At 34.5% G+C, this 19319-nt stretch overlaps 1 protein-coding gene across 1 annotated transcript in view; it reads right to left on the reverse strand.

The window, feature by feature from the left end:
* The window catches only part of LOC144443453 (SHC-transforming protein 1-like), a 67348-nt gene extending 48127 nt beyond the window's left edge, over positions 1 to 19221 (reverse strand). The window contains exon 1 of the mRNA XM_078132933.1: positions 19087 to 19221. The gene's annotated coding sequence lies outside the window, so the exon portion shown is untranslated. The remainder of the gene's footprint in view (positions 1 to 19086) is intronic.
* Between the last annotated feature and the right edge of the window lie 98 nt (positions 19222 to 19319).

Consider the following 19319-nt stretch of genomic DNA (forward strand, 5'->3'; position numbering starts at 1 on the left):
TAAATGTATGTACATTGACTGAAAAAAATGAAAAAGAATATCATTCATTTGTATGTTGCCTATATTGTTAACATTGAAGGAGGAAGAAATTTATTGTCCACCTCAGGACATTGGAGCCATTTGGAATCAATAAACAGTTCACATTCCACACCAAATTTATCTTGCACATTAGTACACGTTCTTGCATTTGTTTACACGTTCCATCTATTCTGCACATTTTAATTTACTGTTTACTTTCTCCATCTAAATACTGATACAGCCTAGTCTAGTTACTAACCATGTATTCATTTTCTACGACCTCTCTCTCTTTCTCGGTGTATAGTCAAACGGACAAATTCTACTGAAAATCTAGTCAAATTTCTTGCTGGGGACAGGGTGAACAGCGCATGTCATTGTCAGTAGTAATTCATCACACAGTGACAGGCAGTCTCAATTCATTCAGTTTACTACGAAATCAACCACCAGTTTGAAAGTAAGTCATGTGAGGACACGCAATAACATCATTACGTTTATATCAACACTCCAATAACATTAAACTACAGCTGTAAGAACAGAATGCTATACGTGCTACATAAATCCATTTGACTATAAGGTGGAGATGATCATAGCACGTACATGTATAGTTATTAGACTAGATACAGCCATACAAACATTGACAACATGTTCATTCTTGAAACATCTATGTTTTAACTATTATTCAGGGACTTTATCACTTCCAATATTTGAAATAGTAAGCACACACTTGCTTTTGCTTTCCAATGCATGGGAACTTTAAAATGACTTCACGTCACCTTGTAATGTACAAACTATTCTATTCTAGCTATAAACTACGATGTTATTTGATTCATGTTTTCCTATACTTCATATGGGTCTCCTCACAAATTCTCCAAACGCAAATGGAATGTAAACATCTCACAAAGTTAAAATACTCTACAGCTTCAAAATCACGTCTCACAATTCTTGTTCCAAGATAAAATGTTCCAGAACTTTTTCTTTTTTTGTCTTCATTCAAGGTATCATCCTTCATTAAACCCCAATGTCTGAATCCCAGGTTCTCACATTTTTATCATCGTATCAAGGGAGCTACAATGATTACGACATAGATAGGATAGGATCGTTCTTTCCATTAAGACCAATTTTTATACCTCGGCAGAAGACTGCTAGACAACTTTCTCACCCAAAGTTTAAAATTAATCATATCCAACATGTGTCTCACAGTTGATGTATTTATTCAAAGACAGTTTTTTTTTCAATGGCTGATAATTTTTTCTAGAAAATGAATTCTGATTTTGAAAAAGAATATCTATGACCCACTTCATACTAATTGTAGCTTTAAATTTTCAAGAGTTCATGAAGTCATTTCCCATGAGCTTTGAGGTCATCTATTACTTTTCAAAAAAATATTTACATAGTAACTATTGATGTACATTTGTATTTGTACAATGGAATTACGGTCACAACAAAAAATGTCCTCATCAGGCATTTGACATTTCAACTTTTTAAAGCTGATCATTTCATAAATTTTATTTCTCAGAGTTTCCAGGAATATCTATGGTTACGCAGGATGGTTTTATTTTAATCCTAAACCAATCACCCACTTCAAATAAAGAGTGATCATAAACCCAAACTTTGACTTCCTTGTTAAATATCACTGATATTCTATACACGTATGGCATCGTCATAAAAAACAGCAGGCTTCTTTTGCGGCAATTTACAACAGGCGCCACCAGGAGGCTTGATTTTTCTCACTGCACCACTATTCCGGTAGACATGTGATGCTCTGGCTGGCAAAGAATGGTGCATGGTGTAGTGTACTGATGTATTAAAACCAAGCTATTTTCAAACATACATCAACATTTTATGACTTGGAATGACTGAAATGCAAGTAGTATAAAACAGATGGCGCATATAACAAAAGGTAGATTTTACACCACATGGCGCATGTACAGGCAACAGACGGTAGATTTTACACCACATGGCGCATGTACAGGCAACAGAGGGTAAATTTTACAGCACACCATCACGGCTCATATACAGGCATCAGAGGGTAGATTTTATACCACATGGCTCATATACAGGCAACAGGCAACAGACGATAGACTTTACACCACATGGCTCACGTACAGACAATAATTATGTTACAAAGACATGAAAGATATGAATGAATCTGATAAAATCAGATGATAAGTACTTGACTTGTTTTATTTACTGTATTTCACTTTTACTGTGTTTGTTCTTGATATTTTGTTTTGTTTTTATGGTGGATGACCAGTCTTCTCTGTCAAACACAAAGGACTTGAAATATACAGTAGTCACATGGTAAAGAAGTCAAATAATGTCTTCTGGATGTAAATTAACAACTATAAAGAATCATTTTCATTATCACCAAACTATAGCTACATTCATTCCAGGATAGGTATTTGTTTTATATCCTACTACACATATGTACTACATTTGACACAAAAAACAAATGAATTCCCATTATACGCCATAGAGGGCAATATATCACTACACTTGCTTGGATTCTGAGGACTGTAGTTTATTTCCTGTTGTCCATATTTGCTTTAAATTCAGAATATGTGACAATTAATGCTACTGTTTAACCATTAAGATTTTGTTTTGCTTATTTCCTGGTTAACTTGTTTATAACCATAGCATCCTACACCAAGGGTGTCCACACTAAATTGGTTATAAGTTTATGGTGAACAAAACAAATGCATCTACAACAAAGAAAAGTATTAATAAAAACTCACAAACATAACAGACATGAACAACAAAGTAAGTCGTTACACATCGTTGTCAATGACTCTATGCAATAAACAGTACAACACATTTTTCTGTATATAAAAGTCACTCATTTAAATATACATGTACTTAGAAAGAGTTACACCTAAGTCAATCTAAGTACAGGTATCATGAAGGTCATAAAAGGCATGAGTAAAATTAGTTTTTGCGTAAAACCCCCCCACACACCCCACCCCCAACCGTCAGTCGAAATCGAACATTGTCCACAAAAACAAATTAAAAACTAAAGCTTGTCTCGCATTAATATATCGTTTGATTTGATTGATTTAGAAGTCACCTAAAAACGTTTTGTTTCTTCAAAATTTTGAGGAAAAACGTCATTTATATAACGAAATTTCGGGCTACGAATAACTGAATACGTTCATCACTTGCGTCTCTATGTTTATATATCTACCGACATCATGCATCACGCCACGTGTTGCCGAACATTGCGATTTCTCAACTCAACCCCATCATTTAGGAATGTTACTGTACTGAGAAACATAAAAAATTAGTTGTTGTTTTAGAATATATAAAACAAATCCCGTTATTCGATGATATAAAAGTCAAAACTGCACTTCCGCAACCCGGAAATTCAACAGCATTTCTTGGCCCTACCATGGCCGCCCGCCAAGCGTGAGCTTGTAAGTTGTACTGTTAGTTTGTACTGAATATTGAAACTTTGATTTCGTGCATATCTTATTGTTTTTTTTTAATGAATATCGCCCATGAACTTGCACTCATAAAAACATGTGCAGTACTAGTTTCATCAGCACATTACTGGCTGAGTACGTGGTTTTCTTTGACGATCGAAAATTATGACAAACTACGATCAACTACGATAGAAGACGATGTCATCATTGGAAACATGGAAGGTGAGAATCACTATCTATTGTGTGTTGGCGATAAAAAATTATGTGTATCTACGCGTAAAGACGACATCGTTAAGGGAAACAAAGAAATGTAAACTTATTATCTATTGTCAGTTATTCATGAACCTGAACACCTCATTATCTCCCGTTTCTCGTAGTACATCGTAGCTACTAGTAGTTACTAGTCTTTACTCGTAGCGACGCGTAATTACGATGCTTTTGATTTCGATGACGCCCCTTAGGGAGATAGAGGAACATAAATAAACAACTTTTCTTTCACAGCCTGTTGAACCCCTTACCACTATTACATTTTGTATCTGTGACTAATAGGTCATGACGGTTTATCCGGAAAAGGGCAATGTACATGTATCTCCAGTTTGGAATTTGTGATGTCACAGATGGAGAAATCAAATACCAACAACATATCTACTTTAATATGGTTCTCATTATTGAACAATCAACAGTACATTTAGTGAGCTGACATGTCTGTAGGTGTATTATTAGCAGCCCACACAACGGAAACTTCAACTCCTACGCTATGGATCATACAGGGATCAAATGTATTGACTTGCGTTTTAACCTTTAGTCTTGATGTTTTTAATGGATGTATATGCAGTGACTCTAAAATCAAATACTGATTTACAACCCAAAATGTTGCTTCCCTGCGCGGGAATCATATTTTGTATATTACAAGTCTATGCCATTAAACCATACACAGTAATAGGTGAAGAAGAAGTCTTTTTTACTAAAGGTTGGGGAACCCCGGTAACAGAAAGGGGGTAATATGTTAAAACTGGCATAGATTCCAATATATTAACCATAATCTTGGTGAGAAACCCTACTAAAATGATGGGAGTACTCAAGTAGATTTTACCTGCTTGCTATCTTCAACAAAAACACTAAGAAGGCCGATTGATGTAATAGCTGAAATATACGTGAAACAACACAAAGTCTGTGTTTGCAACTCAATAAATTTTAAAAAACTAAAAAATGTGTAAAAGGTTTGTTATTGTACATACATGTACATTTTTGTACATGTACACTAACAAACATTTGACACATTTTATCATTCTTTTACAATCTATTGAGTTACAAACAAGGACTTCACATATGTTGTTTCACATTGATTTTTCAAGTAGAAAGCCATGATAAAATTGTTTTATAAATTAAAAATCCAAAATAATTATCCAATCTGCATCCATATGGCCACTTTAATATAAATGATAAAATAGCAGCAAACAATCTCTTAGACAAAACTTCAAGACATTCTATTTATAGCGCAACAGAAACTGAATCAGATGTAGTCAGTATGACATGACATGTCACATCATCCTTTTAGATACAAGTAGCATTTCTAATTAAACTGAATTTATTCCATCAGAAAGTGAAAACAAAATGTACAATCTTTGAAAATAACAGAAAGATTCTGGTTTAATAGGGCCATTGAAATAGTTCCCTAAGAACAAATCAAAGTCCATGGTCCAGATATACATGTAAGTTATTAAAGGCAAATTTGGGTTATAAGTTATAACAACAAAAATACATTATTGTAAATAATGAGATAGATATATGTCAGTGGCAAAATTATATAAATATATTTATATGCCCTCTCTGGATCTAACAACAAAAATACATATATTGTAAATAATTATGAAGATAATGTTGGTGTCAACAATAATGTTACATTATATAAATATATATAGGCACTCTCTTGATCTAGCAATATAAATATGATAAACAGATACACACAAAAATAGAAGTACAGCGCCAAGTAAGGTCATTCTATCAAAAGATACTGTTTTAGGTTTGCCTAAATCTATGTCATTCTATTGTCATGGGAACAGAATTACGAGGTTTTAGAAGCCTTTCCATAGTGCTGAAAACCACAATACAGCTTATACTCTACAGCCAATGATGTGAGTGCCCTTCACATGTTCTATAATGTATTTATATATGATATAAACACAAAGGTAGTCCATCTCTCTGTCCGAGTCACAGTCACCTGTATTGTCACTATTCATTCAAAAGAAGTCTTTCAAATCCTATAAATATCCTGGTGACTATTTACTCAAAAACTTTACGATTAACAAAGAACATTCTCTGCTGTGCCTGACACCTGTAGGCACCCATACAAATTATTATACCAACAAAACATACACTATAACAAATACAGTACATGTACAGTACATGTATATGGTTAGGGCGGAGTAACGCAATGCATCTTATACAAAAATGTAGTCTACAACAGTATATAAAATAGCTCTCACTTCACCTCTGATTCTGCCTTAGTTTAGACTTCTTATTGTCATCACTTTCCCCAATGAAAACTCCTGCTTCCATACTGGAATATTGAATTGTGATGTACTATTAACATTATAGGTAACATTTCTAACAATTTTGACTGTAATAAAACTTTTAGCTTGAAATAGTGAGTTATACCTATCAGCTATATTGTACTTTCTTCAACAAGAAGATCAGTGATTATAATCCAAAACTATTCATCAGCTTGGGGTAGATCATATGAATTACAAAATTACAACACATATGTATAATTCAACTAAATATAAGAACTCAATATGTTTTAATGAAGTTGAACTGCTTCTGTGTTTAATACACATTTACAGTACACGCAGACTGCCCATATTCCTAACCTTGTGACAATGTCAGATGATAGAAATTCATTCCCGATACCCAACTGTTCAGATAAACGGTTTACTGGAAGAAAACAAAGGCTTGATATCAAACTTCACTCTCCAGCTGATCCATATCCTATGCAGTTTGTTGTGCCAATACATGTAAAAACCGTACAACTTCAAAATGCAGTCGGAGTGACTATGTTATTTCACTTTCTAATAAATCACTACACAACAAGGTGACATGGATTCCTTACTAATTATAGGGGACTTTCATTTCCTTCAGTTATTGTACTACAGGGACTGCATGGATTCCTTTACTTCCTGTTCAATCAATCACTTCATGAAATAAGAGAACACTTTGAGGTCCATCTCCTATATTGACCTGCTGAGGGCAGTATATCCATTTCCTTGATCGGCTGTTGTCAAAAGAAAACATTTCTCTCCACCCTCTGTGACTCAACTGATACATGTAAGTCACGGTGTGTACTTCTATTGAATGTAGTTGGCAAGCTGTGACTTAGTTAAACATTCACTCTCTTCTCTTTTCAGTACAAGGTTCCGACTAACACATTTTTAGGATGTCAGAGTTCATATTGAAGAACGTCTACATTTGGTGATTTGTATAAAATGAACATGGTTTTTTCCCATAGTGAACCCTGATCTCATGCAACTAAGCCAAATTAGCATGTCTGTCTGGAGCAGAAAGGTCTGAATTGGAAATTGCCAGTCAGTCTCAGGTGTAAAAATGTAAGACATTTTATAACAGCTGATCTCGGTGAAAAGAGTTGTTACCTGGCCAATCACTGAGTTGTAACAGTTCAGTGGAACTATTTGTAGCCTGCCAATCACTGAATTGTAACAGTTCAGTGGAACTATTTGTAGCCTGCCAATCACTGAATTGTAACACTTAAGTGGAAATATTTGTAGCCTGCCAATCACTGAATTGTAACACTTAAGTGGAAAGAGTTCTAGCCTAGTCAATCACTGAGTTGTTACCTGGCCAATCACTGAGTTGTAACAGTTCAATGAACAAATTGGTAACATGGCCAATCACTGAATTGTATATCAGTTGAGTGGAAGAGTTGTACTGTCAGTCCCTGAACTGTAACAGTTTAGTGAAAGAGTTGTATCCTGGTCAATCACTAAGTTGTAACATTTCATTGTAAAAGTTGAATGGAAAGTGTTGTAGCCTGGCCCATCACAAATTGTAACAGTCAAAGAAACATATTGTACCTACAGCATGGCAGTCATATGATACATGGTGAAGTATCTCAACAAACACAAATTCTTCCTGCACAAGGCTAATATATCTCATCCTTAGGCTATATTGTAGTTTCCTATTGAATGATACACCAGACATATTGGTATAGTGTTATACTGGGAATGTGTCAGGTTAATTTCCTGCTGGAATAACAATCCCAGACTTACAAGTATTGTACTCATAACCAACATGACAATACTAATAACGGTACTATATTATTATAGTACTTTTTGATGACTTTTAGTTGTTATCAACATTTAGCCTCTGTGATGCAAATCTAAATCCAAAATACTGACTGATTGGGGAATGCATGAAAAACCATAAAAATCAAACATGCAATCTTGCTATTTATTACGAATGTTCAATATGGCCTAGGGATAAATTCTCACTCAGTATGACTATCACTTTCGTTCAGCAGGGCTTGTGGAAAATTCTAAATGGTTCAGCATGGCCAGGGGAGAAATCTCAGTTTGGTTCCGAATGGCCATAGGAGAATCCTCAGTTTGGTTCAGCATGGCCATGAAAGAAATCTCACTGTGTCTCAGTTTGTTTCAGCATGGCCTAAGGAAAACTCAGTTTGGTTCGGTAGAACTCTCAATTTGGTTCAACATGGCCAGGGGAGAATTCTCAATTTGGTTCAGTATGGCAGAGAAGAACTCTCACAATGGTTCAGCATGGCCTGGGGAGAACTCAGTTTGGTTCAGCAGGGCCTGGGGAGAACTCTCAATTTGGTTCAGCACAGGCTGGGGAGAACTCTCATATTGGTTCAGCATGGCTGTGGAGAATTCTCAATTTGGTTCAGCACGGGCTGGGGAGAACACTCACCTCAAGACTGCACCTTGGTTCTTAAGCATAGCCTCAGGCCAGGAAGAGAAATGCTCCTTGATCTGAACAGTACAGTTCATACATTTGAGTGGTAACATGACAAGGAAAGGTTAAATAGCATTGTTTTCAGTTACAATCTTTGGCCTATGAAATCATCACAAACATACATCACAAAAATACAATGCACTACATACATGTATGTTCCAAAGAACTACCGAGGGTATATGATATTTGACCCCCAAGGACAGTGCACCATGGTGTCCACCATTCTCAACATGAGAAGGAGTCATCGTGTTTTTTTTAAAGTGAAAAGTTCACATAGTTATTAGATGAATGTATTTTTAAAACCATGATTTATTTGTTTATTACAACATATCATCTTTCACAATGCTAGCTGTAAAGTAAATGCAATGAAACTCTATACAGAACAGTACCATAAAGTAATGTCCCTTGATGAGGCATGGCATGTAAAAGTGAAAATAAATAGCATTATACATACTGTCATCTTAATAGTCTTTTAATTGAACTAGTACATCTATAAATTATTCCAACAGGAAATTAACTTTTACTTCACTGAAATTGTCAGTACTTTCTAGAATTCAATCTAAAATATTATACTGCAACAATAACGAAAAATGAACTTATCATTTGTGTACTTATGAACTGACTTTTTTTTTTAAAGAGAAGATTTAACTTTCATATTTTTCAATTTTGTACATTTGAAGACTGGCACACATAACGTGATTAGTTTTTGTTACACAACCAAGGGTTTTTATTACTAATAACTAATGAATAACAGTTCACATGTTCAGGTTGACGGGCTTTCTCAAACTGTCTGTTTTCCTGGCTTTACCATTATAATTTACCGACCAAAGAACGTTACACTGTAAGATACAAATGTACACTGTTTTGTGCAGCCCTATCAGGCTTCTAAACGACATAAGTGTTTGCTGATAGCCATGACACTAATGTTGTATCTTACAGACTGGATGACCATATGTATAAGGGATAGAACACATAAAACTGAACTTACTGAGTACATTTGCACCAATGATAACTGAATGTGTGAATATCAAAATTAGGAAATAGCTGTAGATTATTTCATTTTATCAGTATACCTTAAACTAGATTTTATTGTACTTTTGCATAATGTAAAAAAAAAAATACGACAAAATATCTCATACTTATTATAATGGCCCCCAGTTGGATTAGGATTATAATCCAAGAATGAAAACAGTTTTCTGACAAAGCCGTAGAAAAGTTAGCCTGAAAGATCCAGGCGTTCCATCCACTTATATAATGCGTTCTGTCTGGGATAGTGAGTGGTTAATTAAGCAAACCAACAGCTGGACCTTTCAGATTTAGAAAAGTTGGTCCTACAAAACAGAATGGTCCTATGCAATCCATATGGCTTCACTGATAAAGATAACACTACATACAATGTATGTGAGAACCTGAGATTGAATCCCCAGAGGTCGCGGCCACTTTTTTTTTCCCTAACCTTCAATACTCTAAGTGGTTCACCCGCTTCTTTATAAACTATACTTTTCACTTATAATTTCCAAACAATATCTTTTAATACTTATTTTGATTATGTACAGTGCTTCATTTACCGTCTGATTCTGGATCCTATCCTACACTCTTTTTTTTTCATGTTTTGAAAGTGGTGGAAAGGATCTAGGAACACATGGCATTTTTGTCAATATTTAGGTTAAACTTTTAAATGCACTGCTTGCAAATAAAATAAACAGTTTAAAGTTTCCAGTTCAACTCATCAGGACCTTTGAGTGAAGTCTGACTAAAATATTGCATGCTTTGTATCAACACATCACCAACGCTAATATAAACACTATTCTCTAGATCCTAAATCTGTAAAAATCTGTTGTAGAAATACAGCTGGATTACTTTTGTTATTCACCTCTTTCCTTTATATATTGTCATTTCTGTTTTATTTTTGGTTTATTTTTTTGTTTCAAGAGAGTATGCTAATTCCTATGTACAAAGAGACATTTACTACGGGAACAAAAAAATCAAAACTGGACAATAATAAGCTATATTCCTATAACAGATACAGATTCCTTTTACACATGTACTTTCATATCATAACATATAGTTGGACTATAATGACTATATCTTGATATGATGGCCATACTCTTATCTGGTCATATACACAGTGTACATCATTTTATTTCATGTTATTTCATTTTTTTACATTATTTTATCTCATTTTATTTTTTTATTTTACATCCTGTCCTGTCTTTTTTTTACTGGCTAGGATGTTATGCTAGCATTTGTTGTACAGCCTGGCCTGTTTGGGGAAATTATAACCACCCACTACAGAATATGATCAATAAATGAGTTTTTAATATTGCTTGAGAAGAGAATAATGACTGTTGGTAATCTTTCGATGATCAATATTAGAACTTTCAAACTTTATCATACTATACACATAGTCTGTCTATTACATGTATTATATTTTGTTGTATTTTGTTGTATTTTGTTGGGGGGGGGGGGGGGGATCCCAGAATGTTATTTTATTTATTATTAATTATATGTACATAACATGTACATAACCATGTAATACAGTAATCCAAATGTAATCTACTAATGTACACTGTACAGTGCACACTGAGGGTGTAAATGTAGAATAGATCTCAGCCATATAGTCTCTCAGTGCAAATACATGTACACTGGCATATAAACATACTTTCAACAGAGCTACATGGTAGTACAGAGTTCTAGATCTAATGCTATTTCGTTAACTAAAATAGTATTTACAGAGATGTTACAAAGAAGTCAGGACAACTTTTAACAGTTTAGGTATAGTAACGTAAATTTTACCTTAGTTAAAAACCGCAACGATACAATCAATTCTCTAAACTAGACAAAAGACAATTATAAACAACTTTTTTTGTCTAACTACATATGTGAATCATATTTACAGAAACTGCACAAAATGTGTTGGTGTTTTATATGATAGTCAAAGTATCTAGCTAAATAAACTAAACAAAAACTATACCATTAACCTCTTTTCAGTTTAGTTCTGTAATAAAACCTAAAATAAGTAGCTGCAACACTCTACATGTAAATACAGAAAACATTCTCACGGTCCAGGGAAATACAGCATTGCAGGCCCATAAAAGTTGTTCAAACAGTTTGTATAATTCAGAATATATTAGCAAAACAGACAGGTCAGATGCACTTATCGTGTAAGTTTAGTAATATAAACCTTACTGAGTAGACAGAACACCGCCATCAGCCTAGAGGTTATCCGTGGTTTTGATGCCTATCTTTCCGTTGCTTTGAATTTGTCTCTCTCTGTGGCTTGAATCCTTCAAAGCCATGCATAGCCTCTATACATCATCACCATCATCAACATGCCAGGGTATGAGTATAAAGTTAGCCTCAGATTCAGGATCAGATTCACATTGGTGGACAATCTGAGGACAGTCTCATATTGCACCTCAGGTTCAGTCTTAGACTGTCGACAGTCGCTCGCGCCTTTTTCCCTACGTTTTATCTAAACTCCGGTCCGGCGCAACACTAGTAATAGTATAATCGCAAACTGATATCGAGGGCCGTATTGCGAAGGCTCGGGCCTTCGGCCCTCGACCTCGGGCCTTCGGCCCTCAATTTGCGATTAGACTAGTGTTGCGCGGGATCGGAGTTTAGATAAAACTTTGGGCAAAAAAGGCGCGAGCGACTGTCGACAGTCTAGTTCAGTCTCTCATATTTGAAAATCACGATAACATCAGAAGAAAAGCAGTCAAACAAGAAATTATACTATAGAGAAAATAGGAAACTGCTCACCCATCGTAAAATATTATTTCTACAGACTTTTAAATAAGACTAAAATCTTCTTAATCAGCCGCAATGTAGATACATCACTGGAAAAGTGCACCCACCAACAAACACATCAACTGAACTTTAACCTCTCAATAATGTCTTCACGACAAACTTTTACCTCTGATTTTCAGGTAATTTCCCCATGCAGGCTGAGACATCTACTCTCCCATCAAGTGAGAGTGAAGGGGGAACATTTCCTGTAGTCTGGACATTATTTCTAGTTTGACTGCTTTTTACTTGTGTTATTGTGATTTTTTTGAATATGAGACTGATCTGAGGCTCAATATGAGACTGGCCTCATATTGTCCTCCAATGTGAATCTGATTCTGAATCTGAGACTAACTTTATACTCATGCCAAGGCACCATCAATACAGAAACACAGGGAAATACAAACAAATTCAGGCTCTTAAAGTTATTCAAATAGTTTGTTGCATATTATATTTGCTAACTTAAAGTGGTCATATGGATGAGTATTGAGTATTTATTTTGGATTTTTAATTTATAAAACAATTTTATCATGGCTTCCCACTTGAAAATTCAATATGGAACAACATTGACCAGGTCAGCATTTTAAAAAGAATGATTACTCAGTTTTCTGATGGATATTAACATGTATATTATTTCAAATGAGTCCAAACAGTTGTTGAAAGACCAGGCACTTCATGGCAGACCCCCTCTGAGATGAACCGCACATATCAACCATTAAACTAAGTCTAATAATATGAGTATGTACTACAAAGGTTGCTATGATTTGAAATAATGACTTCCTTTCTAGAATTGTGCAATCAAAAAATGAAATTTTATTAAACTGTTGTAAGATATCTGACTGAAATTCACACTCTTAAGGTCAAAGGTCAGATAAGTAATTGACACAACCAATTGCATATGAGATCAGAACATGTTCCACATATGTGTCCATTAATTAATATCAAAATGAAATACTAGTATTGTGGCTTGAGGTCAATTGATTTTTATGAGAGTAGCCTGGTAAAGATATTGCCAATGCATGAATGGTGTGTGTTTCATCTTTCTCCAGTGCTCCACTCACTCATGGCTTTTCAATGACTACAAAGTTTAATTAATATAATGGCGCAGTGATGACAACAAGCCTTACATGTACATCTGTTCTTTACAATCGTAACACAAGATTACGTCTTAGAATCTCAAAAATGGAAAGAGAAAACTCTTATTTCTGAAGCTTCCATAGGACAAGCCAGATTTCAATTTGAAAAATTGTGGCTATCAAAGTGCACACATAAATCATGCTCATCTAGTGAGTATTACATTCAAGACACAAGGGACACTATTTTTATCTCGATGTTAAATTACACGAAACTTGTCTGGTCTTGTATTCATCTTGGATTGTGGTCTGAGGTATAGCATTGACAGGTTTACATGTACATGTTACATGTGTGCATTTCTGTATGATTCTCAAACCAATGGCAATACTTGGATGCATCCAATCATTGTAGCACTGAATTACATATTCGGTTTTGCCTTGCTGTTTTGTTGCAGGTCTCATGGTTACTAGCAAGTTAACCCCTTCAATACTGAAAACATTCCCGCCAAAATTGTTTGGACAAAATTCTTGTTTTATGTAAGTTTTTGGCATATATCAACTTCATTTTAGACTGGAATTAAAGAAATGTTACTTCCTAATAAAGTAATATTACTGTAATTATGAAAATATTCATATAAATTGGGTTCCATATTATTTAAAACTCGTCTCTAGTCATGAAAGGGTTAAATAAATTTCGATAAATGATGGACTAACTATTAAAACGCATGTGTATACTATGCTTCATGTGCCACAAAAGCAACCAAACACAATTCTGTTCTGGCCAGGTCCATCCATTTAAAGACACATGGTCTACATCTGAATTTGTTTTTTCTACATGTATATTGCTTTTAAATATTTTTTCCGGATTTACTGAAAATGATAAAAACATTAGTTATTGTAACAAAATCTCTGATGATCATGTGTGTATAGTATTAACACAGACCGTGGAATTTCTCCAGGGTCTATATATTGTTTAAAACGGGGCACAAAAATTAGTTCTGTGAAGTAGTTATTTCTATTTTACACATTTTACCACACTTGATTGACACAAATACTGAAACGTAGAAATTTTTGCTAAAGACTTATTTTCGCTTATTTCACTAGAAAACAAATACGTGAAAATAAGCAGTGACTAAAAAAATGCCCCTTTGTAAATAACACAGTGCAACTCAATGGGCTTAATAATTAGTAAACATTTAGTCACTGAGAACGAGCTGAAGACTATAAAATCACAAGATTTCCTAGTGGCGAAAATATCTTGGTTTACAGAATACTAAGCGTAAAGCACAATAAGTCATATTTTAAACCAAAGCTATTATTTTTAAGTAATGAATATTCATCTGCAATCTAAGGTCACTGGCCTATCTGTTTTTAATGGAACAACATATGTCAACCTAAATAATTACAGTGGATCAGCAAATGTGAACAGTCTGGCTAATTATGTAAAGTAAACAGATGTAGCAGTACTTTTGTTACATACCAGATATAGTTTATTTAACTAATGGATTCAACTGATTTCAAGTGATATCATTAGACAAGGAAATGGTCTGATCTGTAGGTGGTGCATGGTGTACATGTACTTACACAGTTCAAGTGTTATACATGTATTGGTACAGGTCCAGGTAAACAATCAAGTAGAGTACATTTGTATCTGCATGGCAATATGACCCTTTCCGTTCCAGGACAATTTATGTCGTTCAAGGACAATGTAAGCAATTTTTTAGTTTTAATCTGAACTGGACCTTGAATTTCAACATAATCCAAGACCAAGGGATTCAAACATTGGTCATTTTAATTGTTAAATGTTCATCTAAATGAGAATTAGAATGATGCTTATGTATCTTATACTAACTTTAATACACTCGTTAGTTTGTACTTCCTCCAGTCCTGTACATAAAGTTGTTTTTCACAAACACAGACATGTCTTTTTGATATGTAAATACTTGCTCTCTGCTTGACTAACTTTCACCATCATCAACTCTTTTTTGTGATGTGACAGTATTTACATATTTGCAGGCCTTTAAATTCAACTTCTACATGTATAGCTTGGTAGTCGGATTTAGCCAAGTGAACTGTGTCAGCTACAATTTCTATTAACTTACATTGTCCACCATGCAGACTACCACCATGTAGTAGTCTATATGCCCTGGACTACTGCTACAGTGCTAGTCTGAAAGGATAAAATAACACTGAATTTCTCATTGTAGGCATGGTTTTCCTCTCTGTTTGATGATAGAAATTAACCGTACTTGGTTATGAACTTAAATAAAAAAATTTTCTGTTCTGATTGTCATACTACCGTTAGTACTTCAAAATGTAAAATATGTTTCAAGTCATATCTCTCCCCATCTCCTCCTCATCCCATCCAACTCTCTTGCCTCCCCTATCCCCCCTCATCCCCTTCACATACCCCATCCCATCTCACACAGCTCATCCCAACCCATCCCCTGGCCATTTAGATACAGGGTCTTACCCTTTGATCGCTTAAAAACAATAGAAACTTATCCAAAAAAACAATAAATTATTTTGTTGGCAAATTCTTGTGCCTCTATCATTACATTCTGGGGAGAACATTAGTATTTCAGTTTCAATTAAACTGACAGCTGGGTATGTAGGTTACATATGTTACAGCTGGATTCTAATACCAAGGGATTGTACATGTATAGTAATGTAAGTATTGTACAACTTTAAATCACAGCTGTTATCGTTGTCACTGCCAACTATTAGTGACCTTTCAGTTTCAACCCTTCAAATATATCTACCCTACATTAGTATCTGTAGAAATCTGAAATACAGTATTATATAACAGCGCTCATTTTAAGATATTTTTTATTTTAATTTCTATATATTTTTTTTTCATTTTCCAGGTTTATTTTTTTTTCTTAATTCTTTTTAATTTGTTAAAATTTAGTGGTAGTTAGAGTAATGTTACAGGTACTAACTTAGCACCAGCTTTAATAATCCCAATCTTTTACTGGTACCGTATGTCATTTAATGTTTTAATGTCTTTCAGCATACTCGTATATTTATCAGGTCTAATGTGATTGATTGTAAATATTTCTGTATTTCTATGCCCCACTTCTGACTTTAATACTTAGTAGTAATAAAATTTAGCAAATAAAATAACGGAGATAAAATTAACACCAATAGCATTGTAGCACAACTGATATACTACACAAATATATGTAATCAACACCTATGAATTTGATTAGAACTTTAATTTCTAAAAAAAAAATACATGCAATATAGGTAAGTAACATCCAGAATATTACCAAGACAAAAGGACTTTTAGAGTTTAAGTTTTTCTACCTACTTTCAAGACACACAAAGTATCATCCTCACCAAATACCATGGCAACAAGTCCAGTATGTTTTTTTACATTTATGTCATTCACCCTCTAACCCATCTAACCCACAATATGCACACACACACACACACACACACACACACACACACACACACACACACACACACACACACACACATACACACACACACACACACACATTTCACCTATCTATGCCTATCTATTGAACCTTAGTTTGAGTTCAGCTTTTATAAAAATGATGTGAAACTTATCAATATATGATTTAATGCTCATAATTCTTGATAGTTTCAAAACACATGTTTACAGAAGTAGCATTTATTCAGTTCTGGTACCTGGTTCAAGTCACACAAAAAAGACACATTAGTAGGCTGTAGTTCACATCCTTCTTACAGTGTTTGATTGCAAATAACACCATGTTATCATCTGTTACATGCAAATTAGCAAATAATACTAGAGAAAGCAGTTAACACTTATTGATTCCCTTTCAAGTTTCAAGAGGAAAGACCATGCAAATAATAAACAGAGCAAATAAACAGAGCTCACTTCATTGTCACAAATTGACAATAGTTTTTAAAAGGATTTGAGCAAGAGAGTATAATATTTACACTTTTGACTTGCTATGTTGGCTAATCAAGTTGAGACTCTCAGTGAGTGTTACTTTCAGTTTTTGACAAAGCTGGTCTATCTTTTCCCAAAACTGAATAAATTAGTTCATTTTTACCCCAAAATTTCCTAATCTTTTTTGCTATTTACACTGGTTTTGTTCTTCCTCTAAAGTTGCACCCAAACATTTTTTTTATAATTAAAGGCTGTTTGTACATGTATGTATTTCTACCCCTGTCAACGCAAACAAATGAGATCCCAGACAGACTGTATGTGAACAAGATAACATACACTGACCCCTCTTGCGATATCTCTACATTGTCTTGATGCAATCATTACATTTCAAAAACCATTAATATTAACAATTCTTTAATATCTAAATCTCAAATACACAACAAAGCTTGCATATAGCATGCTAATTTGTCATTTCCTAATCCTACATGTATCGTCAACATTCTAGCACCAACATTTTCAATATAACTTACATTACAGTAAATCTCATACAGATCAAAGTTCTAACAATACATGGATTTATATGTAAACACACATACAACATCAAGTGTACATCTACAGCACCACTGTGTGAATTGTTAATGGTGTTAAGGTACAAGGCAAGTACATGTAACCTCATAAATGATATCAAATGATTGCTGTTTTACCCCATAAGATATCTACTTCTCTCTCTGTAGTCTGTCAGTACATAAAACAGAAACCATATCTTGCCTTGGTTGTGGATGGATACCCATTACATTTAGCTTTCCATTTCTACCTTTTAACCTTTTTTTGTTTTGTTTTATTTTGTTAACTGCAACTTAGGATCAGTTTCTTTTGCTTACTACAATTTTTGGGGGAATCTTAGTGTTTTGGCCTTCTCCTTTGTTTTCTAATGTTCCATATTGAATGTCAAATCATACTTAACCTTGACTAGCAAATTAGTATTTCCTGACACCATCAAGTATCATTATTACAAGATATGATATGATATCAGGAATTGATAGCAGTATTATACACACCCAAAAGCATGTCTCTCATAAAAGATTAGTTATGGAAAAGCCATCAACATTCACTGTTCCAACTTGTACACGAGACCTTGAATTTGTTTGCATTGAAATTTCTATGACAAGTGCAATTGGATATTTCCTTTCCTTTCTTTGTATTTTATTCTGTAGTTTCAAAAGTTTGGGATGACAAATCTAAATTTACTGCTAGTGCTAGTAGATATATGACATACTTGACATAAATAAAAGTATTTTCATAAAATGGCCAAACAGAGGAAGATGTTGCTCAAACACCTGAAGATGTATAATCTAGTTCCTGACGACTGTGTTCCGATTTTACCTTACGTTATCTTCACACATTACATTTATCACAGTAATGTGAAGATAACGTAGTGTAAAATCGGAACACGGTCGTCAGGAACTAGACTAGAAGATGTACAAAAGTCGTGTGCCAGATGTTACCACAAAATTACAACTTGAATTTTTGTAATAATTTTACAAGTCTTACAGTGCAATGTCAATGTGTACTATAGACACTAATATAATTTGTGGCAAATTGAAAGATTGAAACACATTTTAATGATTTATCTGTGGGATATTTTCCGGGGACGTTTCATATTCATTACACAACTAACTCTCTCCGTTCGGTGAAGTCATGCTACAGTCAAGTTACTTTCGTTCATAGTCACTTGAGACTACGACACGACGCAATACAAATTGAACCGTTGCATCTGTCTGCTACGAATGCTCGCACACAAATTTGCAATGTATTTACATTCTCTGCTGCTTGTCAAGTCCCAGACAATCAAAACACAAGATGACCATGACAGATAGACAACACCCACAAACACTAAAAACGTCTCGGAACTTACCTGGAAACCCTTCCTTCTGACGAGGGCAGATCTATCGTCGGAGAAAACGACCACTGGTTAATCAAACTCTAAAGCACACACAGTTACTTCCCACTGTAGTCAACACGGAAATGAATCTGACGCATCGGATCTGGGTCAAGGAAGAAGTAAATTATCAAAAACTTGAGGGCTCCAACTCGATCAAACTTTCATTATTATTCAGTGTTTTTTCCGAGATAATCGAGTTCTCAGTA

This window comes from Glandiceps talaboti, chromosome 12 (assembly GCF_964340395.1).
Source record: "Glandiceps talaboti chromosome 12, keGlaTala1.1, whole genome shotgun sequence".
NCBI classification, from domain to species: domain Eukaryota; kingdom Metazoa; phylum Hemichordata; class Enteropneusta; family Spengelidae; genus Glandiceps; species Glandiceps talaboti.